Source organism: Macrotis lagotis, chromosome 3 (genome assembly GCF_037893015.1).
Source record: "Macrotis lagotis isolate mMagLag1 chromosome 3, bilby.v1.9.chrom.fasta, whole genome shotgun sequence".
Lineage (NCBI taxonomy): Eukaryota > Metazoa > Chordata > Mammalia > Peramelemorphia > Peramelidae > Macrotis > Macrotis lagotis.
In genome coordinates, this window is record NC_133660.1 from 41,447,479 (window position 1) to 41,473,516 (window position 26,038).

Below are 26,038 nucleotides of genomic sequence, written 5' to 3' on the forward strand. Positions count from 1 at the left end.
AAACTATAATCAATAAAATGACTTGAAGAAAGGATTTAACTTAAATAGGGTTTAAATAAATTAATACCAAAGTGCTGATGGATGGATCAAAGAACAAATCATAAAAGCAATAGATAATTTTATAAAATAAAATGACAAAAATGAGATATCAGGCCATTTGGAATGCACTAAAGTAGTCCTTCATTATTATTTTTTTTTTTATTTAAGGCAATGGGGTTAAGTGATTTGCCTAAGGTCACACAGCCAGGCAATTATCAAGTGTCTGAGGTCAGATTTGAACTTAGGTACTCCTAACTCCAGGGCCAGTGATTTATCCACTGTGCCACCTAGCTGCCTCAAAGTAGTCATTAGAGGAATGTTTGTATTTACTGAAATTTTTCATCAAAAGAGAACAGGTTAATGAATATGAGATCAACTAAAAATGCTAAAAAAAGAAATAAATAAGCACCGTGGATATTTTATGAAAGTCAAACAAGGAAAAAAAATTTAAAGTCAAACAACTTCAACCATAATTGACTTGATAAATAAAGTAGGAGCTGTTTTGTTTGAAAAAAAAAACACCTAAGAAATATAGATAAATCAAGAGCTAATATGAAAAAGAGGAAAACCAAATTGCCATTAAAAATACAAAAATTTAAAAAGAGATATAAAGAAAACTATTAGAAACTATTTCACATAATTATGTATCACAAACTGATGACATAAGTGAAATGGATAAATATTTAAAACCATATAAATTACCTAGTTTAACAGAAAAAGGAATAGAGAATTGAAATAATCACTCTGAGAAAAAGAAATTGCACAAACCAGAAAGAAAAAAATCACAAACCAGATAGGTTTAAAAGTGAATTCTATCAAATATTTTTAGAATAATTCATGCTAATATTAGTGCATGTGTGGAGAGGTCATCCACCTTCTAAAACATCCCATGACTTTGGACATTTCTTGGGTTGGCTCATCCCCTGCCACCTGCTGTCATGTTGGAAGGTCTATGTTCTCAGAGAAGGATTACTATCATTATTCACTCTCACTAAGGATCCCAGTGATAACCCTGTTGTGCAGATTATATTTTCTCTTTGCTAATCCCCAAACTGATCTTCCATTTACACAAACCCAGCCATTCAATTATGACATGTTTTATATCTTAAACTTAACCATCTATTTAACAGCAAAGTAAAAAAAATAACTTTTCAGATATTCATATGCTGAAACAGATGTAGAAAAAATAAATTCTTCAGAATCTACACCCAAACTAGGATCACACTTTTCACCAAACACTGAGTATATGTGAATAAGAGAGAAAGCAAAGCAGAAACCTTCCAAGGAATCATGTGAGAAAGGAAAACTTTCATGCTCAAGGTAGCTCACAATACCAGAACTGTCCATTGCAGTAACCTCTTTCTGTCCATAAAAATGTCCATAAATATTCCTTGATGAATGTAGCTTCTGTGGTGAATAGATGTTTCCTCTACTAAGCTGAGAGGATCCATACTTCACTGGATTTGTTCTCTTAGCCAAGTAAGTTGATTTTCTGGCTGATTGTTTAGATGTTCTGTATCTCTATTCCTCTGCTCCCCTAGATTTACTTTCTAACAGCAGCTGTTGTTATCTATCACTTCTGATTTTGAGCTTTGCTGAAGAAGTTCTGAAATTTTTCCTTCTTTTTGGTACTATTTGACTTCTAACTTCAGAAAACAGAGTTTTTGTTTTCCCCTTAAAAGTCAACTTCCAGAGGAGTAGCTAGGTGGCACAGTGGGGTGGCGATGCAGCTGGGTGGTGCAGCAGATAGAGAACGGGCTTTAGATTCAGGAGGACTTGAATTCAAATTTGACCTCAGATACTTAATAATTGCCTGGCTGTGTGACCTTGGGCAAGTCACTTAACCCCATTGCCTTAAATAAATAAAATTTTACAAAAGTCAACTACCATAGTAGAAAAACAAAAACTACTGTCTTCTGAAGTTAGAAGCCAAATAGAAGCAAAAAGGAACCTGACCCTTCTTTTATGTGATCGGTTTTCCAGGGACTGGATCTGTTCTGATCTTATGTAGGGAAAGAGAATTGAGAGTAGCCTCTTAGGGAGAGTAAGAGACAGAAGTGAGCTCGAGCCTTAGAATAGAAGCAGCTGATAATACTAGGTTTTGTGCAATATGAATTCATGTTTGGGGATTTTTGTCAAGATGAGGATACTGAAAAAAAAGAAAAAATTCAAAATGAATAATTTTATTTGTTGCTTGAGTAGTTGAGAAAATGAAGAGATGCTCAACTTTTATTTTCTTCCATTTTTATTACCAAGGAAACTTTGGGGGGCTAAAAAGAATAGAATAATCAACAATCATTTATTAATCACCTATGAGGTGGCACAGCGGATAGAGTGGTGAACATGAACTCAAAAAGACTCATCTTCATGGGTTCAAATTTGGCCTTGGGCAGTTAGTCATTGTGTAACCCTGGGCAAATCACTTAACCTTTCCTCAGTTTTCTCATCTGTAAAAAGAGCTGGAGAAGGAAATGGGAAATCATACTAATATCTCTGCCAAGAAAATCCCACGAAGAGTTGTACATGACTGAAACAACTAAATAGCAACAAAATGTTTTATAAAAACAGTTTTAGGGTATGGGAATATAAATATAATAAACAGAATAATCTCTACACAAAGAGCTTATAACAAAGGAGAAAATAATTACATATGTATGTGTATGTTACACATGTATGTGATAAATATAAAGACAATAACTACAAGGTAGTTAGGGAGGAAAGGCATTTGCAATTGGGAAATCAGTAAGTTTTTACAAAGAAAAAACAAGACACCATGAATATTTTAAATAATAAGAAAATCACAGGAAGATAGTCTACTTCACTTCCCACTTGTAAAGGAAATGTATTAGTAACAATTATGCCCATTGATAGTTTTAGGTAGATAGTGCTTATTATATTAAGAAGTCCTTTTAGTTTTATATTTTAAAATACAAAAACATTGTTTATTATATTAATAAGTCATTTTCTTTTATATTTTTAAATATAAAACAAACGTGCTAAATTTTGTCAAAAGTTTTTTGCATCTATTGTCATTATCTTGTATTTTTTAATCACATTTTAATGTGAGTTTTGTGTGGCATGGTAAATTATGTTTATAATTTTCCTTACTAAACCAATCTTGTAGTTCTGGCTTAAATGCAATCTTGTCATGGCATAAAATCTTCTTTAAATAATGTTATTTAAACCTCCTTGCTAATATTTTATTTAAACCTTCATATCATGTTATCATGTATCAATACAACAATCTCTTATAAAGATACTGGGGTACAGATTTTATGCTCTGCTTTATCTCTTCCTTGTTTAGGATTTAGGGCCACATTTGAACCATAGAATGAGATGATAGCATGTCTTCTTTTGCTGTTTTTGAAAACAACTTACTAAATTTCTGAATTAACTATTCACTTAATATTTGATAGAATTTTCCTGAAACTCCATATGGAACTAAGCTTTTTATTTTCTATATTATATTTTAGGAGTTTATGACATTCAATTTTTACTTATGAAATTGGATGATAGACAAGAAAGATAGATAGATAGATGATAGATAGATAGATAGATAGATAGAATGAACAACTGTGCCAAGTCTGTAAATACAAAATACTTGTTGCAAGTGAATACTAGCAAAAAGAAAGAAAATTCCTGCCTTTCAAGAAACTTGTATTCTCATAAGGGGAAAGACAGTCTTATAGGGAAAAAGGGCTGAAAAATGGGTGATAAAGAGCAGTGGAATCTAGGGTTTCATGGACTGAGCTAGGTGTTAAGTGAGCATGTTATTGAAGCTTCCTCAAATGGAGGTTCTGGGGTAGAATTCAGTTACCAGAAAAGAAAGAAAAGGCTGTTGTGGTGGAGCTAATACCAGAATGAAGAGGTCACTTATATAAACCAGCTCCTAATTGTATTTATGAGTCCAATTTTGTAACATGGTGCAATGGATAGAACACTGCCCCTGGAAGACTTAGCCTCAATCTAAATCTAAATCTAGCCTCAAATGCATTAGCTGTATGACCTTAGACAAGTCATTTAGCCTCTACCTACCTCTTTTTTTTCTTCCTGCTTCAGACATTTAAAAAAATCCAATTCTAACAATAATAACAATTATAACAATAACAATAATAGTTGTCCTTTGATTTCAAAGAAGATCAAGTCAAATCAAATTAATAGTGAAACATAACTTGCATATTATGTTGTTATAATGAAGGATTTGTTGTGCAAAGGCATCCTTCTTACTTGTAAAATGAGAAAAAACAATACTACCTACTTCTCATGGTTGTTGTGAGGATCAAATGAAATAATTCATACAAAACACTTTATAAACTTTTGAAACACCATATAAATATATATTGCTATTGCTGTTTTTGATTTTGAGAATTTCAGTTTCTCTGTTTTATTTGAAGTCTTTATTTACTTTGTTCTCTCTCCTTTGTTGTCTATAGAGTTATACATTTTCCCTTAGAAATGTTTTAACTATATATCTTCAAAATTTTGATATAAAATTAAAATAAAACATTCTATGATGAAATTTTAGTTTTTACTGTGATTTAATCTCTGACGCACATAATCTAAAAGAGTATATTATTGCTCATTATTTAAGATTGAACCCTTTCTTCAAATGCCCTTTACAATTTTTAATTTGTATTTCATTGCGATCTGTACAGGACTTTAATATTTCTGCTTTCTTATATTTGCCATGGCAAACTCCTTTTTTTAAACTCCTTTTTTATTTCTATTCTATAATCCCCAGAGATCTATCTTAGCTAATTTTTCTAAAAGTCTTTTTTTTTTTCAGATCCTTAACATCTTTCTTGTTAATATTTTTTTGTCAGATTCGTCTAGGTCAGAAAGGGGGTTCATTGAAATTGTCAAATATTTTAGTTTTCAATTCAGTCTATTTTATTAGGTGCTTGTTCCAGGGACTGTAGCTACAATGCAAGGTAAGAGTGCCCCCAAGGAACTCAGAATCTAATTATATCAATTTCTCTTTCTAATTTGATTAGCTCTTCTTTTATGTATTTAGGTTCTATGTCATCCAGTGCATAGATATATGAATATATATGAAATATTTTTATTAGTTTTGAACTATGTACCTTCAAAATAATGTAGTTTATATGCCATTCTCTTTTTAACATGATAATTTTTCCTATTGTCTTGTCTGAGATCATTATTGTCACCTCTGTTATTTTTTTTTTAAATTGTCTGAAGCATGATAAATTCTTCTCTAACCCCTCATTTTAACTCAATGTGACTCTTTGGGCTTCAAATATGTTTCTTGTATACCACACATTATGGGTTTCTGCTTTCTAATATATTTGCATTTTTATGGGTGAGTTCATCCTATTCATATTCATGGTTATGAATATTAATTGTATTTTTCCCTTCAATAAATCCTTTTATAATTCTTCCTCCCTTTGCCCCTTTACAAAGAAGAAAAAAATGGGAGAAAGAAAGGGATTGAAATCTACAATAGTAGATACAATAATAATCTCTAATTAAAGTGTTCTGATCCTTCTCTTATTCTCTTTTCCTTACTTATCCTTGATACCAGTTTTTCTGTTTTTTATATTTTCTTTCTCTATTTAATTTCCCTTTTATGATCAACCCAGTGAAGTTGAAACTTGCTTTGCTTGTGACTATTTTTCCTCAATTCTAACCTCCTCTGAAACCTTCCTGTTGAATTTATGAAATCTTTTGTGTGTCCTCTTTTATCCAATTCTAACAATGACAAGAATAGCAACAATAATAATAGTTGTCCTTCAATTTCAAAGAAGACTAATTCAAACCAAATTAATGGTGTGACATGATTTGGATATTATGTTTGTTATAATGAGGGGTTTGCTGTGCAAACTCATCCTTCTCACTTTTTTTTCCAGAATTTCTCTACTCCATGACCTGATCTAATAGGAAACAGTATTATTGGTGATCATCTGGATGCAGTGGGAGTCTCTTGGTCTTTCAATTGATTTTTCTTTGTCCTGTATCTGTGAGACACCTTGACATGTACAAATATGTACAGTCAAGGAAGGCAGCAGGCAGAAAAAAATACCCACTTCCAACTCGAGGAGGTAGTGACAAAAAAAAAAGTAACAACATAGGACTCTTTCAAGACCCTATAACTGGAATGAGTAAACTTTAAATCCTTTTATGAGGATCCTTTGGAAGACAAGTCTGGTGCTAGCAGCCATGGTAATTCCATCTCCAAGAGTGGATATTAAAGTTGCTGCAGTTATAAAGCTCATAGTTGGATCATAGGGGACCAGTTCAAATAAGAATGAAGTTCATGAGACGTCTTCTTCTCTAAGTTATTCTTCCCATGTTTGTATAATTTTTTCAAGGACCCAGTTATGAGAAATATTTTCCCTTTACTTTTCTCTTTTCTCTCCCCTTTTCTTTCTTCTCTTTAGATTAACAGAACAAAACCATGTCCAAACCCTGTTTGTCTTTCTTTATTCTATCCATGATGCTTGAAGAGGAGGATTCTCAGGTAACCATGTTCCTCTCTCCTATTAAAATGTGCACTTGGTCATTTAGCCTTCCCAGTTGTTTAAATGCATTACCTTTTGATATTTCTCAAAGATTATCTAGCTCTAGTTGTTTCACCCAGAATGCTTAAGAATGCTCTTGAGTTCATTCTTCCCCCTTCTTCTTTATAACAGTTGCATCATTTTGTGTGATCTTAGTTTTGTATTTGAATGCTTTCTGCCAACTATTATTATAATCTCCCAGGATAATGAAGGAACTGAGGGTTCTGCCTGCTGAGTCACTAATACACTCATCAATAAGAACACACTATTTATCATGTTGTATTGACTTTGTGTTATGTTGTTTACACAAAGGTCTTCACTTCATCTCCCAATTCAATGTATTTTCAATCAATTGTTAAACATTTATAAGCACATACCATGTGGCCAAAGTCTCCCTCATAGAATGCTTTTCTTCCTTCAAGGTAGAGCTTGTGCAACACCTTCTTTATATTATCTTTTCTGATCTACCCCAACTGCAAATATCATCCAACAAGTATCTTGTTGCTATTCTCCTTATATTTATTATGTATAAAATTGCATATATGCTCATCTCTTCTGTTCGAATTTATAAGCCCTTTTGAGGTACAGATTATTCCATTGATTATATGTTTCCCCAGATTCTAGCACAGTGTATGATACTTGACAGGTGCTTAATAAATGATTTGATTTCTGTTTACTTCAAAGATGTCTTCTTGATCTTGAAAACAAATGCAAAATCAAAAATGACTCTTCCTTCTCTCCACTGTATATTATCATCATTTCATGTATTCAAATGGCATTTTTGTCCTTTTATTCCTCTTCTTCCCATCCAATATAGCTCAAAATATGATAAAAATCACATGCTCCATGTTTCTTACCACTCTTCTTTCATTATGAGTTTTAGTATTTCTGATCCTGTTTTTACAGAACCATGTTATATTTTTATACTTGTCTTCCATTGTCTTCACTTGTTTTAATTTTCTATGAATTATTTATCCAATTTAAGTTGGTCAACAATTTCTATGTACTTCTAAAATGGTCTCTTTAAATATTCCTTCTTCCATTTTCCTCCTCACTGGAAGTTTTTTCTTTGTAACTTTATAATTTCATCATTGGAAACTGTAGAAATTCAATCCATTGTTTCCCATCAATAGGTAGGAACCTTTTGAAATCTGTGTTACCCAAACTAAGGGTGCTTGTCAGATTATTATTTCCTTTCCTTCTTGATCATATACTTGGAGTGGAACTTCAAGCTTCTCATCATGTCTACTTCAGCAAAAAGTTCTTTTTGTTGGTGAAAATAAGGTCTAGTCTTAGAAAGTTCTCCTGACAGACTCTTGTATTGTAAAAATATAAAATTATCATCAAGCAAATCAATGAATGGGCAGTGAGAAAGAGTTTCAACATTTGAGCAATTAATTGAAATTCCCCCATCACGGGGCAGCTAGGTGGTGCAGTGGATAGAGCACCGGCCCTGGAGTCAGGAGTACCTGAGTTCAAATCTGACCCCAGACGCTTAATAATTAACTAGCTGTGTGGCCTTCCACTTGACCCCATTGCCTTGCAAAAACCTAAAAAAAAAATCCCCCATCACTATTTTGGCATGCCTCAGGTTTTTGACTTTTTTCTGACTCTACTTCTTCTGTCTATGTGGTCTGTATAGCTTTGGTATCTGCATTCACTGATCTTTATCAAGTTTATTCCCCACTGTGGTTCCTAGCTTTTCATTCCAGCACATTTATTTAAAAAATGCCATTCAAAACATTGAAAGTAAAGTGGACCATTGTTTGGGGAATGAATGATAAAATTATAGCATGTTAATATATAAGAGATTATTGGACTATAAGAAACAATGAGTATGAAGAAATCAGATAGTGAAGTAAGGTAGACCAGAAAAAAATAAGCACAGTACAATAATATAAACAATTCGATGCCTCCTTCCCTCATCCCAATTGTAATTAACAGTCTTGATGACAGGGGAGAAATGGGCAAATGTATCAGACACCTTTTTGAGAGGCAGATGGGGAACTATGGATGTGGAATATAGACATGAAGTAGAATCTTGGTCCAATAGTCATATAATACAGAATTCCAGAGGCTTTAGGGATGCCACTCTTAAGTGAAATGAGCTCCCTAAAGGAAGGAGGTACCCTTTATAGATGTTGATAATGAGGGATCCTGATGTAAATTGACTCTAGCCTCCAGGTAAAAGGGACTCCTTTGTTCCAGCTCAGTATCAAGATTCCTTTGCTCCTCCTCACTTCTGATAGAACCAGGCATATGCTAACTTTCCTTGCCTCCTGCTTATGACTAGCCTACAACTCAGTTTACTGAGTGCTCAATTACTGCTTCTCTTGACAATGTCTACTGTTAGATCCCACTGGTTACCATGACCTCTGCCTAACTAGGTCCCTATCCAGCTTATGACCAAACCTACTGAAAAATCCAACCCACCAATCTGGTCCCACTGTACTTTTCAAACATAACAAACTTGACTCACCCTCTAATCAAATGAAATTATTTGTCACATAGGTAAGATATTGTGGAGGAAAAAAAGTAATCGCAAAAAGAAAAATGGGGAGAAAATTTATAAAGAATCTCATACAAAGAAACAAAAGGTATATTAACTGACTGATGAGAAATTTTTCAGCAGAAAAAAAATCAGTTTAAAACTGTACTTGCCCTTTCCAATGGCATATTAAGCTTGGCAGCTAGGTCATTGGATTCATAAAGTGCTGGAAATAGAATTGGAAGAACCTGAATTCAAATCTTGCCTCTGACGCCTACTTGGTATGTGACAATGGGCAAGTCACTTAATCTTTCTCAGTCCCAATCTTCTCATCTATAATAGGGATGATAATAAGACATATCTCCAAGGGTTGCAAATGAGATTCAAACAAAATAAAGTGCTTTTCCATCCTTTCACGCTCTTTATTAAAACTACCATTATTATTGTCATCTTCTTGTTAGGTTCCATTTCCTACCTTCTTTTGCCTAAAACTCAGTGCTTCCCAAAGAATCATTTTCATATCATAGGCTTCCCAATGTCCTGTTTTGCTCCACGAAAAGGAGCCCATGGTGGCTGTCCTCTATTACAATATTTACCGAATCTCTATGTGGTTTTCCCTAAGTCTTGAAAGACTTTGCGGGTTATGACATTTCCCTAAATATGCTGAGCTTTCTTTAACCTTTCATAAAACATTGTGATCTTTATGGACTGTATCATATTGTGCAGTAATGTGCTTTATTGTCCACAGAATAAGCTTTTCTTAAAGATAATTGGAAAGCTGGAAATGACTGCTATCGGCTGATTTTTAAAAAATACATTATTTCTGAAATGGGCCTGGTGTGATAATGACCCTATCTGTTCAAGATTTAAGATTTGTCTTGGCAGAGAAAATTGATCCATTTCACCTTTGTCTAATGGAAATTTTTATCTGGAATTATCTGTTTATGTAAATGAATGTTCCTCTGAAAAGAGAACTTGAGGGGGCTGTAAATCTTGGTGACACTTCAGTTTCATGGGGGAGAAATTGGAAAGGATTCTAGTATTTATCTGCCTGAAATTGGTTATAAAAACAAAATTATCTCCATGTACCTGCAGCATCTGATGTTTCCTGGAATTTCATTACATGTTTGAATAATGCAATGCTTATGATATGAAGAACCTTTTTGTACTAGCTCATTTAGAAGTTGTTTTTTTACTTTTTAAAAAATTTTTGAGCTGCTTTTCATCGCTGTCATTAAAGTAAAGATTTCTGCTTGTATGCTCTGTGGGGAAGGAAGGATATTTCCAGGAGCATCTCCATCGTTGTCAGCCATTATAGGCTCATTATATGGAGTCTTCCTGAATGTATTAGCAATGTACCAGGGATTTGATGGTACATGTTTAACAGCCAGCATTTACATACATACACAAGAAAATATATAAGTATGTATATCCATATATTTGGATATGCATATATGCACATAAATACACACACACTTACATATTATGTAATATACACACATGAACCTTCTTTTTAAGTTTAATCTGCATGATTGTAATTTTCTCTATCACTTTCTTAAGTCTAGTCAATCAGCAAAACAATAAATAAATCCCTGATTTCTAAAATTTGATATAAGTGTACATGTTCACATTGAAATAGGACTCAGGATTTGATCCAAATTGGCTCAAACCATCATTTCCTCTGTTCTAGAAAGCATGGTGGCTATATCTAAATTCTTGTTCCTTAATCCAATTTTCTTATACTCTACTACCCTCTTTGAAGTCTATGATCCAGTGACAATGGATATCTTCCTTTTCCTTGATGAGGCATTCCATTTCTCAACTGAATTTTCACTGACTGACCTCCATGACTGGAGCTCTCACTTGCTTCATTTTTGTTACCCAGCTTCTCCTTCTTCCTTTTAAGTTTCCATTTGAAAGATTCAAAGCTTTCTCATATACATATATATATATATATATATTTATATGCGCATGTATATATGTCTATGTATTATACTATGTATGTTATACGTATTATGTTATATATGCATATATTATGTATTAATGTATTATATATGATGTATATGCATGTATTATATTATGTATATTATGTAATATATATTATGTATTAATATATACGATATATGTATGTATTATGTAATATATATATAAAATATATATGCATATGCATATACTTTATATATAGTTATTTGCATATTAATTCTTTTTCCCCCATACTCTAACCATTAGCTCTTGAGAGCAGGAACTATATTTTGCCTTTTTTGCCAACTCCATTACTTGGCATGGAGCTAGCTAGGCACATAGCAGATACTTAATAACACATTTGACTTGGTCAAATATCTGAATATAACAACTGAGTTAAAATTTATTAAATAAATTTGGATAATTAGGCTTATAAAAAACTTTGTTTTTTCAGAGTAATTTTTATGAGTAAGTTTAATTGAAAGGTTTGCAAACTCTAAAGGAGTAGATTTTAAAATTGAGTAGTGCCATGATAAATATTTCAGTTTTCAAAATTTCCTGTTGAATTTTTAAATGATGACCTAAATTGTTTTTGAGAAAATTTAAGAGCAAATGAACTTTCTCAGAAGATTTCCTAGATCTACAAATGACTAAATTCCTTTTAAACTGATTAAGTAGGTTGCTCACAATTAGTTTTATGTTTTTATTGATTTATTGATTCATTAAAGGTTGTTGGATTCACTTGTTTTGCACTTGTTTTTGATTGATACTGGAACATTTTGTAACAATCTGTAACAATCAAAGAACCATTCTTACCTAATAAAGGTATCAGGTCATAGAGCAAAAAAAAAAAAAATTCCTAGATCTGTTGTAATGTTTATCTGTTTAGTTGAGTTCAAGATTAGGTTGCATTTTAAATTACTCTTTTGGTTGTAAATCTGAAAATTGTGCCATTTTAACCCTATCAACAGAATTTTGTAACTTTATCAGAGAAAGTCCATTCAGTATAAGCATTGTGCATATCACGGTGTCTATGTGTGTATTAAGATGATATTAACTGAGAATATGTTAAGTTGAAATAGATGAAGGCAGTGATTTAAACAATACACCACAATATGGGTCTACTCTTTATAAAAATAGTAAAGCTACAAGGAAGTGATGTTTTCTGATTGTTTAACTTAATTTTTGTAGAAAAATGCTATTAAAATCAGGAAACATGTTAAAATGTCCATGCTCTTTGCTCCAGGCCATATTACTAAGCATATCAAGGATACCAAGACAAAAAGAAATATGTTATATAAAAGAAAATATTTACAGCAACATTTTTATGTAATATCAAAGAATAGAGGGAAAAGCTCTCTTTGGATTAATTTTTTTTTTTGCAAGGCAAATGGGGTTAAGTGGTTTGCCCAAGGCCACACAGGTAATTATTAAGTGTCTGAGGCCAGATTTGAACTCAGGTACTCCTGACTCCAGGGCCAGTGTTCTATCCATTGCACCACCTAGCCACCCCAGATTAAAAATTTTTGACAAGAGTCTGGGGTCCAAGATATTAAAATTGGAAAGAGATATAGTATATCAAAATTTGAGTGGGAGAGGTAAGGATAGACCAGCACTAGCCCAGACCAGTGAAGTTCTATTGACCCCAGATTATTGAGATGAGGGAGAATATAAGCAACCACTGTCTGAAAATTGAGGCTATGTGCCATATGGAAGCCTGAGAATTTTTTTTATTAAGACTTTGTCTATGCTATACAGGTGATTCCTTGCACCAAATGACACTAAGACTAAGAAAAATTCAAATTGTTACTGGGTCTTCCTTTTGATAAGAGTATGTTATTTAAGTACAGTACAAATATTAATAACATTTGATATTACTATTGAAGTTTAACTTTCATGATTTCAGTTCTGGAATTTGCCATCCCCTAAACTGAGGGCAATGACTGATTTTGTTTTTTCTTTATATGCTCAGTATTTTATTCCAAAGTTACTACTGTTAACTCTCTGTTTCCCTCCCTTCTGTTTCTTCATTCTGTTCCCTCTTTTCACCCTATCCCTTCTCAAAAGTGTATTATATATGACTACCCTCTCCCATGATCTACCCTCTTCTTCTAGGATATCAGGGCAATTGTGTTTTTTTTTTTAACCTTCATAAGTGAAGTCTATATTCTTTTTTCTGGTCATGACTTTCAGGTAGACCAATATTTTTAAAATTATCTCTACTGGATCTGTTTTCTAGATCAGTTGTTTTTCCAAGGAGATATTTCACATTTTCTTCTAGTTTTTCATTCTTTTGATTTTGTTTTATTGTTTCTTGATTTCTCACAAAGTCATGAGCTTCCCTTGGCTCCTCTACATTTGAAGAAGTTATTTTCTTTGGAGAATTTTTTTTAAATCTCCTTTTCCATCTGTCTTATTCTGCTTTTAAAGGCATTTCTCTCTTCATTGATCTTTAGAACTGCTTTTTTCCAATTGACCTAAACTGGTTTTAAGATGTTATTTTCTTTGGTATTTTTTGTATCTCCTTCACCTGGGTTGAGGGGTCTGGAAACTACTCCCATTGCTATGGACCCAGGCACCCATGTAGGTCATTCTGGAAGACTGGGGCTGATTTGCTCTTGCATGTTGTGGCTTTGACCTGGGCTGCACTGTGGCTCTTTCCTGGTGGAATAGATCTTTTGGATCTTCCAGGTTGTCATGGGCCAGAAAATTGCTTTACTCAGTCTTTCTGTGGGTTCTGCCACTCTAGAATTTGGTTAGAGTCGTAATTTTACAGTATTTGGAGTGTTCTGAGGAAGAACTTTTGGGAATCCCTGTCTCCATGTTGCTATCTTGGTGCCACTTCCCACCCCACCCCCCAGCCAGTCTTTTTTTTTTTTTTTTTTGCAAGGCAATGGGATTAAGTGGCTTGCCTGAGGCCACATGCCTAAGTAATTATTAAGTGTCTGAGACCAGATTTGAACCCAGGTACTCCTGACTCCAGGGCCTGTGCTTTATCTGCTACACCACCTAGCTGCCCCCCAGTCTTTTTGAAGGTGATTTATTTAAGTTAATTTTGGGAACACTGTATACTTTTTTTATTTTTTTACAAGGCAATGGGGTTAAGTGACTTGCCCAAGGTCACACAGCTAGGCAATTATTAAGAGTGTGAGGCCGTATTTGAACTTAGGTCCTCCTGATTCCAGGGCTGTGGCTCTATCCACTTCTCCACCTAGCTGCCCAATAATTTTTTTTTTTAGATTTAGTCTCATTGTTCCAGGTTGCCAAATTTGAGGGGATTCTAATCTTGCCATCCTTGTTATTAACTTTCCCATATTTGTGCAAATTATAAGTTTGATAACCAGACTCAAGCTTCATCTAAATCACTGATAAAAATAATTCTGAATATAAAAATTAAATTATGCTTCCTCATCCTTAATGAAATTCTAGTCCTTGTCCTTTCAAAAATTTAAAAATCCATCCAAGGTGGTGAAAAACTTTCTTTTATAAGGATATGAATAGAATACATGGGCAGTCTATTAGTTTTTGCTCATTATATGAATAACATACTTTCATTTCAGTGATTTATTATTTTATGATACCTTTTTCTATCACTATTCATTCTCAATCATTTCAGTCTGCTCAGACAACTTCTATCTCTTTGTTGTCCTTTGGATGAGCTTTTATTTAATTAAACATTGTAGTATTCTTTTTTGTTTTGTTTTGTTTTGTTTTGTTTTGTTTTTGCAAGGCAAATGGGGTTAAGTGGCTTGCTCAAGGCCACACAGCTAGGTAATTATTAAGTGTCTGAGGTCGGATTTGAACTCAGGTACTCCTGACTCCAGGGCTGGTACTCTATCTACTGCACTACCCAGCCACTCATTAGTATTCTTGACTCACCAACTTTTAGCAAAATTTACAAGTTATTCACTACAAATCAACATATTTGTACCATTATCCAATCCATATTACTATACAATGTCCCCATAGAAAGCATGAAAGATTTTAGCTGTTTCTTTCCCATCAATTGCATTTTCCTACTACGTTAAATTTATGTATTTGCTTCATTCTCAAAGAAATCATGGAATCAGGGAGGGACCGCAATGCCTTGACAAGCATGTGAACTGGATTTGAGTGAGCGGTGCTGTTCTAAGTCAACAGCCTCATTTTTTCCTCCAAAGCCATCTGAGTCCAGTGACCAAACATGAACCAGGATGACTGGAGATGGCTCTTGGATTCTAGATAATCAGGATTCATTGATTTGCCCAAGGTCACTTGGGCTAGTAAATATCTGAGGCCAGTTTTGACTTCAGGTCCTCCTGACTTCAAGACCAGTGCCATCTAGCTACCCAGTTCATTAAATATTATTTATTAAATAAACTCAACTATAAAGTAATGAGAAATAATTATTTGTAATTATTTTGGGTGGGAGGAAGATCATAGAATCACCTCTAAGAATATAATGGCCATTAACTTTTCTACTCTTATGAAAGCACAGTCTCACATCATTTAATTTCTCTCAATATATAAAATAAAATTCTTATTAAAATATTTTTGCAAGATAGTTAAAAACAAAGTCATCAATAAAGCAGTTCTCTAGTTTTTTTTCTTTTTTCTGGCTTATCCCATTCACATGAGAAAACCAATCTCTTTGCTAGACTAAATTTTCATAGAAAAAAATAAAAAGCATTACTCTTTCACTAACGCTATAAGGAAAAGGACATCATAGCAAGACATTTTTCAAGTGTAAATCTATAACTGCCAGTTCTAACTGGCTTTTCCACAGCATTCCATTTGAATTTAAAGACATAGTAAGATCTGTAGTCTATGAGAGAATCAAATAAAACCATTGCTACAGTATGACCTACTCAAATATAAGACAAGAAATTGTGCTTTAAATATATTTTGCTTCAACTGCCTTTTTAATTTTGAAATTGTACCTAGGAGTAGTCATAATGAACTTAAAGCTAATCAGAATCATTTGTTCATTCATCAACCCTATTTGAGGTTTTTTATTTTTGGCAAAAATACTGGAGTGGTTGGCCATTTCCTTTTCCATTTTATAGATGAGGAAACTGAGGCAAAAAGGTAAAGTGACTTGCTCAGGATCTCATAGGTAGCAAGTGGTTTCAGGCCAAATTTGAACTCAGGATGATGAGTCTTCTTGATTCAACAGTCACTACTTCACGCACTTCATCACTGAGCTGCCTTCGATCAGACACAAACTGGGATTAAAATTTCTTGAAAATGTTGTTCTTTATTATGGTCAGTTCCTGACATTATTGAAATTTTTATATATTTTAAGAAAAAAGTTCTATATGGGCATTCTATATTCTAGTGAACATACTTAACTATTGATTTTTGTTATCATTAATCATTGTGCATAGGTAATTTTGATTGTTATTAAACTTCATCTTTGTATGACCTTTTATAACTTACCTAAAACTTTTACATGCATTAATGCATAAATTCTTCTCAGCAACAATGCTCTGAGTTGAATATTTGACTTAAGTTGGATCTTAGCTAAGATAAATATAAACAGGGACAGGAGAATGGACATCAGAGGTGTATGGAAATATATATGGCATGCATAGAAAAGTTAAGATCTGACAAATGAGTGTTTAACTTGAAACAAAAGGAAAAATATTGGATAGATGGGATGGGAGCAGATAGCAAAGATCTTGACAGCTAAGTTTAGATTGATAATTAGATACTTTTCAGATTTGTTGTAACTCCTTCAGTAGGAGGATGACTTGAGAAAAAATAATATTTGAGGAAGATTAGTCAAGTGGCAATAGGTAGAGAGATTGGAACTAACAAGACCAGTCAGGAGAATTTTAGTGTAATTTATGTACCAAATAATGAGTTGGATCAGGGTAAGAGTAATGAAGCAGCTGCCATAGTGTATAACTGGTCCTGGAGTCAGAAAGACTTATCTTCCCAAATTTGAATTTAGCTTTATTAGCCATGTGACTCCTGGCAAGTTACATAACCCTGTTTGCCTCAGTTTCTTCATCTCTAAAAAGAGCTGTAGGAGGAAATGATCAACTATTTATGAAGAAAATCCCCCAAATGGGTTCACCAAGAGTGAGACACAACCAACAATGCTGAACAATGATGGGAATGGATAAGGAAGAGTCAGATCAAACATGCCAGAAACATATCTTTCTAAAAGATTTTTACACGATTTTTTTGTACTTGCTATCTCCTTTCTAATTGTGTTTGTGTTTTTAGGAATACTAGTTTAGGGAATGGTTAATTGGATTTTCTGCCCTAAAATATTTCTAGGATTCTGTCTAAAAACTCTTAAGCAAATTGCATAATATTTTTACATCTCAGACTGTATGCCAATTTCAACCTGGCAAGTTTCAAGTTGGTTTTTTTTTAGGTTTTTGCAAGGCAAATGGGGTTAAGTGGCTTGCCCAAGGCCACACAGCTAGGTAATTATTAAGTGTCTGAGGTCGGATTTGAACTCAGGTACTCCTGACTCCAGGGCCAGTGCTCTATCCACTGTGCCACCTAGCTGCCCCAAGTCTCAAGTTTTAAACTGTGTTTTGTTTTGTTTTGGGTGACTAATTCATTGCATTGATTTACATCACTTCTTTCTCGGCTAAAGACTTTATATGCATTTGTTTCAGCTTCCACCAATTGGCAATGACTTCTGTTCTCAGCATGGCTCACTAAAATGAGTTCATGCAGAGCATGTCTCCCCCACCTCAAATAGCCTCTAGCATCCGTATTATTTCATAAGTGGGATACTTGTCCATGCTTCCTGTGATCTATATCTAGATACAATAAAAGTAACTATTTTCATGCTTAGCTCAACCATCATAAAAACAATCTCTGTTGATCACCCAAAACTGAATGAAATTGAATACCTGGTTATCATGGCAAGGAGGAAGCTGGCTGCCTATTTTTAAAAAAAATAAAATCCTGATGTAATGTAATTTAAGTTATCTTTTAATGTATCTCTCAAGCACAAAAAAAGTTTTTCTTTTAATTATGGGTAAAAAAGGACAATAATCAATGAAATAAAATACTCTGTTTTAATTTTTGCTTACTAAGGAAAACATCACTGGCCTGATCATTAACAACACCTAACCAGAATTAAGTATAATGAGAATTTCTGGACAGGGTGTTATTATAACTTTGAAAGAAGATGGTAAATAGCAAATCTAAAAGTAGATGTGAGGACAGGTAGGTGGTGTTGTGGATAATGAACTGGCCCTGGAGTCAGGAGGACCTCAAATCTACCCTCAGATATTTATTAGCAAGGTGACCCTAGTCAAGTCTCTTAATCTCCTTGCTTTCACACACACACACACACACACACACACACACACACACACACACACACACACACACACACACTCTCATACACATACTCACAGACTTACAAAATATTTGTGAAAACATATATATAAGATGTGGCATCAGTTTTCTATTTAATGGTTACAGCATCAACAATTGATATTGTTATTATATTTTAAAATAACATGACCTATGATTATTCTCAAAAAAAGCATTGAATAGTGGGAAGAATAATGGATTTGGAATCAACAGGCTGTTACTTTTAAATTCTGACTCTGCACTTCTACCTGTGTGAACTTGGACAAGTAATTTACTCTCTCTGGGCCTTGTTTTTCTCTTCTGTAAAATGAGAGGGTTGAGCAAGATGCCCTCAAAAGTTTCTTCTAGATATCATTCTATGACAAATGAATGAAAAAAATGCTCTGTTATGTCTACTGTGTGCTGAGTATGCAAATAGAAAAGTGAGATTGTCCTCCTCTCTAGGAACTTACATTCTTTTTTTTTAAATAGGTTCTTTATAGCTCTTAGTTTTTAATCACTAAAGTTTCCCCTTTATATTGTATCATTCCCTTTTTAACAAAGCATTATTTTTATTTTTGTTAATTTTTTATTTTTAACAAAACTTGATTTTTTTAAATTACATGCAAAGATAATTTTCAACGTTCATTCTTTTGCAAGCTTAATACCCTCTCTTCCCTCTCTCTTTTCCCAATATAGGTTGTATATGTGTGTGTGTGTGTGTGTGTGTGTGTATTATATACATATATAATTGTGTTTAACGTATTTCCATATTAGTCGTATTATGAAAAAAAGAATTAGGACAAAGGAACAAACATAAGAAGAAAGAAACCTCATAAAAGAGGTTTTAAAAGGTGAACACTGTATACTTTGCTCTTCATACAGAATCCATAGTTTTGCCTCTGAATGTGGATGGCATTTTCCATCACAGGTCTCTCAGGATGGTCTTAGATCACAGAACTGCTGAAAGAAGTTATTTCCATCATAACTGATCATCTCAAAATGTTGCTGTTAATGTGAACAATGGTCTCCTGGTTCTAGTCACGTCACTCAGCATCAGTTCATATAAGTCTTTCCAGACTTTGCTAAAATCCATTTGCAAAGCATTATTTTTTATATAAAAAAGTAAAAAGAGGGAGAAAAGAGAAAAAATCAGTAAATCTGAACAGTGAATGAAAAACGTCTGGCATTATATGCAATAATTCACATCTATGGCAAAACCCAAACCTGCCCCTGTAAAGGTAGCTGGAGCTTATATAAATATATGGTGTGATATTGGCAGGGGACTTTTATTTGGAAAATGACAGAAATGTTAAATAGATGTTGCTGATAGTCATATATTTTCTAAAAGCAATAATATTGAATTTATTATTCCTAAATCAAGAGTTGGCAAATCAGGAATGTGTATGAGGCAGCTAGGCAGCCTAGTGGATAGTGTGCTGGATCTGGATGAAGGCTTGAGTTCAAATTTTGCCTCATATACTGCAAAATGGAATATAATAATAGCACTTACCTTCCCAGAGTTGTTGTGAGAATAAATTGAGACAATATTTATAAAGCATTTAACAGAGCCTGGCATATAGATGGTACTTAATACATGCCAATACTTTTCCTTCCTTCTTGTGACATCAGGGAATGTGATGAGACATCCATGATAGATGAATGGATGGGATACAAAGAATGATCTGGATCAGGATAATGGGTTATGTGAGCAGTACTTATCAACAGTCTTACCCCAGATGGATTCCCAGTTGATTATTCATCCAAGAAAGGAGGTCATGGCCTCTTCTGGGTTATTCAATGGAATGGGTTATTCAAGGGAGGGAGATTGGAAGTCAAGGTCAACTGAATAAGATTTTTTTTTTCTGGACCAGTCTTAACTCAGATCAATTCCCTGGAAGTTTAAGTTCTATATTGAAATAAAATGAGACATTTATAGGTCATTGAAAAGTTAGCAAAAAAAATTCTTTTAATCATGGCAGGAGAAAATTATCCAACAAGAATATAAATCCAGGACACCACAAGATGAGTTACCAAAGTAGAGCTCATCTGCTTCTGAAGTGCCCATGGTGGTCAGCTGGCTGAATATCTGGAGAGCACCTGGGGGTCCTCATGACTTCTTTGTACTAAAGGAAATTTTTTCAACAGGCACAACCTGTTAAGACAGTTAAGTCTCAAGTATAGTTTAAATAAAGAGAAAAAAATCCTAACTTGCATGGTGACTGGTAATGGTGGTGGTGGTGGAGATAACAGTGGTGATGATAGTGGTTGTGTTGGTGTGGTGGTGGTGGTGGTGGTAGAGATGGTGATGGGAATGGTAAAGGTACTATTCTCATTGGAAATATCACGCATGATCTGGGACTGGCTATATATGTTAGTTTGTACTCAATGATCCTATGAATTCCAACTGTCATAATAGAATTTTAAAATTGATTATATACAATGACTAATCATAAGTAGGAAACAACAATTTGCAGCATCATTTTTATTAAACTGGCATCATCAAAGAGAAGTAATTATTTGGAAGTGAAGTATACAATACAAGTCTGGCTAGTACTGATTGGCTAACTAAGCTCTCATCAGCCATAGTGAGGTTATTAACTGCATACATGCTCCCTTCATAATAAATTAATGTCTATTTCAATGTAAACTCCAAATTTATCTGTTTAGAATGGCTACATATGATAGTAGGTAGGACCCTTTATTGAATAATGTTCAGAAAACTTAAGTGTTCCATGACCCAAGTATTTTGGTTCTATTTTGAGGTTCCAGTGAAATAGTAAAATTTTTAGTTATTGGCAAGCATTTTCATGTGAAATTTTTTTGGTCTAAATATGGACTAGATGGCTTCTGCTGAAAATGGTTCTCCCTTGTTCCAAGACTTTAACTATAATATACTGAATTTTATATAATAAAACAGTAGATATTAAATTGAATTCTATTATGTAAACTAATATTTGTAAATTAACTTATATTTTATTTCCCCTAGAAGATCTATTGGCTAGGCGAAAATGTGCATTGAATTTTTGTCAAAATGAAAAATCCTTTAGTGGCACATATAATCACCCTCTAATATTTGTGTGTGTGTGTGTGTGTGTGTGTGTGTGTGTGGATACATGAATACAGTCATATAGATTCACATGCAGGAGAGTTTTGTTAAATTAAGATTCATCCCCATTGAAAACATTTAATCATATAGTTGTTCTGGAAAGATCTAAAGATCTAAAGATGGTCAGATTCTTTCATATCTATGAAATAGAGGAATTTGACACTATGTAATCCCTCCTATTCCTTTCAATACCACCTCACCATGATTTTATGATTTCTGGGTTTACACTGAGACTTCATTCCCATGGCTTTATGCTATATTTTCAGGACTATGCATTAACAATAGAAAGCATTGCTGATCTTATTACTGATGATGAGATTGGAGTAAGGAAGGAAACAAGCAATTATTAAGTACTTACTGGGTTCTGAGTATCATAAAAATTATGATCTCTTTTTATCCTCAAAACACCCTGCTATTATTATCTAAGATTACTGTCCCAATTTGAGGTTCCAGGGAATAGTGAATTTTTTAGTTATTGGCAAGCATATTCACGCGAAACATTTTTTTTGTCTGAATTTGGACTAATTGCCTTTCTGAAAACAGCTCGCTCTTCCTCCAAATAATTAACCCGAATCTATTATATATAACACAACTGATGTTATGTTGAATTCAGATATGTAAAAGAAATATTGTAAATTGAATTATATTTTCTATGCCCTAGAGGAGATATTTACTAGATATTTTCAGTTGAGGAAACTGAAGCAGTTGAAGTGGTTTACTTCGATAAATGTCTTGAGTATCACACAGTAAGTAATTGAGGCTGGATTTGAATTCAGGCCTTCCTGACTCCAGGCTCAGTGCTCTATCCATTGCTATTTAGTTGCCTTTGATTTTTAATAATTCAATACTCATAATTCAAAAAAAATAGGTCATAGAAATTCTTCTCAACTACCATTTTCTTTACACAGAGATCTGCAGACATTCTAGAGGTTTGGAACTCTGACCTTTTCATAGTTCCAAACACTGACTCTTTTCTCTCCCTTACTTCACTGTTGAACCCTACCCCCACCCCCACCCCTACCACAGGCTTGTTCAGCACCCTCTCATGGCTTCATTTTTTCTTGATTTTTAGTTTTTTATTTATTTAAGGCAAGAGGGTTAAGAGTGACTTGCCCAAAATCACACAGTGAAACAATTTATTAAGTGTCTGAGACAACATTTGAACACAGGTCCTGCTGGTGCTCTAATCACTACATCACCTAGCTGCCCCCTCATGGCTTCATTTTAAATTAAAAGTCCCTGTAGCTTCCATGGCTAAAGACCTGACCTTTTGTAATCTCTCCCACTCTTGCCTATAGAAGAACCTTCAGCAGAAAAGACTCAGTAGTCATTCCCTGACTCCTTGCTCCTGACTGTCCCTTTTCCCTCTGTCAGGGTCAGTTGGAGGCTTGCAGGAAGTTCTTATACTAAGAACATAAAAAACCAAAACAAAACATTTTCCTGTGATGGATTTTTCCTCTTCATTTTTAAGGAGTTTATTTCATGCTTCTCAGTTGTACTCCTCTTGCCCTGCTCATTTCTTATGTAAAATTGAAAAAGACTAGAATTTCCCTTTTCTTTTGCTATATTTTCCTGAAACTGTAGCTACTAGCTAAGTATAACTTTAAGCAAAATGCCCAGGTATAAAGAATATGTAGTTGCCTCATTCATTGATCAGAAATAAAGGTGTTTGATTGGAAAGTGAGACACCCAGCCAGATGAGGAAATTCAACTCTCACTCATGTTGTCCAGCAAAATTAACACAAGCACTCAGAGAAAAACATGAATATTTCAGCTTATGGCTCAGGTGAAGGGAAGCATATTCCTGAAAAGAATATGAATTCGAATAATATAGAACAGCATGGCATAGATCTGGATTCAGAGGTTCTAGATTTAAAACTCAGCTCAGATGTTCACTACTTAAATGACCTTGGGCAAGTCACAAACTCTCTGGGTCACAGTTTTTTCCATTGTAAAAAGAGGAAGTTGAATTCTATGGTCTCTGGGGTTCTGTCTAGCTCTAAATGTATGATCCTAGGATCCTCCCTTCTCTTATCCTCCATGCCTCTATTGAGACCAACCTTTTGGCTAGAGCTCAGGGTGGGTGAGCAAGGTTTAGTCTCTGGAACACTCTCTTACTGGATATGTTGTTGACAGATATGGTGGGCTCATCAGGATGAATGCTTATTATCAGAACAAAAAGCTAATTTAGCATTTTCATATTTTATCTCACTTCTGTATAATTCTTCTGGTAAAATGACTAAGTTTTGTCTAGCCCTCTTGTCAACATTTGACCTTTCTGATGCAAAAACTTCCCCTGCCACCAGCCACAATGGGATCAAATACCTTTAGATCTCTTGAGCTTGCCAGATCACCTCCAATTCTTGATGTATCCATCTCAAGATACTCATTTGCTTAAGATTCCAATAGCCTGGAAAAAGAGAGACCGAGTCTGAGTATATCTGTGTATGAGATGCTCTTGTTATACCATCTTTTATCATCTTTGTCAATTTGCTGGGAAATCGGGTGATAACTTAGTGCTTTTTAGTGTGCTCTTGTCAGTGTTTTGAAGCAAGTTTTTCAAATGGTAGATAATAATTTGTATCTTATCTTTCAAAAACTGTTCATTTCTTTTAATCACTTTTCAATCAACTGAAAAAGCTTTATTATTCCTCCTATGTATTCTCTGGGGGATACAAATAATGAAACAAACTATTCTCACAGAACCAAATTTTAAAAAAGATTTTTTGGGGTTAAGTCTTCTGTTTATTTATTTTTAACATTCATTTAACATTCTTTCCCTCCCTTCAGTTCTTCCTCCAACCATTGAGAAAGTAATATAGCAATAATATATGTGGAATCATGCAAAACATATTTCCGTACTATACAATTACAAAACAAAAAAGCAAGAATAATAAAAGAAATGAAAAAATTGTGCTTGATTTTGCTCTCAGAGTCCAACAGTTTTCTCTGGAAGGAGATAGCATTTTTCATAATGAGTCCTCTGGAATTGTCTTGGATCATTGTAGTGATCAGAGTACATAGGTCTTTCATAGTTGATCATTGTTATAATGTTGCTGTTTCTGTGTACAATGTTCTCTTGGTTCTGCTCACTTCACTTTGCATCAGTTCATCTAAGTCTTCCCAGATTTTTCTTAGAGTGTTTTTTTTTTATAGCATAGTAGTATTCTATCATGACCACATAAAATAACTATTCAGTTATTCACCAATTTATGGGCATACCCTCCATTCACAATTCTTTGCTATTACAAAAAGAGCTGCTAAAAATATTTTCATGCATTATAGGCTTTGTTCTTTTTTTAAAAAATCTCTTTAGAATGCAAATATAGTTATGGTGTTATAGCATCAATGGGTATGCATAGTTTTATAGCCCTTTGTGCGTAGATCCAAAATATTCTCCAGAATGATTAGACAAGTTCATAAACTTCACTAAAAAGGTGTGGATGCTTATTAATCTACTCATTTTTCCACATTTATTTCAACATTTAAGCAAGATTTTTTTTGAGTTTTAGTTTAACATAGTTTCATGGAATCAAACCTTTGGTAAACAGACAGAAAGAAATTAGGGTTAATTGTATAAGTGCAGTGCTTATCACCATAATTTTGATGAGGTCAGGAGTACCAGTATAGGAATTTTTATAGGTCTGTAAATATGTAAAATGATGACTGGATCTGGGGAAAAAATAGCTGGGGTAGCTAAGCAGCAATCTGTCCCATTTTAAAATTCATTTCCCACATTATAACCAGAGAGAAAAAAGTTTAATTTTCAAGTATATTTTAACTTATATTTTCAGACCTACATACTTAATATTTGTACATTTTATACATTCATATATATGTATGTTATAAATGCATAATTATTTTTAAAAGGAAAAAAGGAGTACTCAGAATAATTCCCTGGGTACCTTAGAACAGTGATACTATACAGCTATTGAGGTTGTTTTGTTTGAAATTATTATCACACTATTGTGAGTGTTATTACCTTTTGCCACATGGCTGGGTTTTACTTCTTGCCCAGTCAAATGGCTTTTCTTCCTTGACCCATGGCAATGATAGGAACTTTGTTCTTGTATCCTCAATGCTTAGCTTGTAGTCTTAATAAATGACTATTGTGTTGTAGACATACTAGTTATGTAATTTTTTTCTTGGTATGTTTGCATATGTGTCTGTGTGTTTGTATTTATATGTATGTTTTACTTTGTCCTAGCTAGTCTAACAATGATTTGGCTCAATCTAGAATTTTGATTATGAATGAATAATCAACATTGAAAAAGCAACCCACCATGAAGCTGTCAGGCTTTAGATAAATATTCTGTGTCCTTAAAAACACATAGTAGACCAGATATAGTGTCTTCCAAAAGAGAGATAATAGTGTTGTTGTTCAAGTAGGTTGCTATATCCATGGGTCACAGAATAGAGCAAGCATTTGTCTGGGCACAGAAGTGAATCCCAGTTATGTGGTAAAAGCTAATAACACTCATGGTAATGTGATGATAATTTCAATCAAAAGAATATTCAGTAGTTGTATAGCATCATTGCTCCAAGGTATTCAGAGAATTATTCTGCATACTTTTTTCTTTAATAAATCTAGTATATGTGACATAACAGAGATAA

The 26,038-nt window shown here is 33.8% G+C and overlaps 1 pseudogene; it reads right to left on the reverse strand.

The window, feature by feature from the left end:
• LOC141519099 (ribonuclease H1 pseudogene) overlaps positions 1-20,667 on the reverse strand; it is a 37,058-nt pseudogene extending 16,391 nt beyond the window's left edge.
• Positions 20,668-26,038: the final 5,371 nt, after the last annotated feature.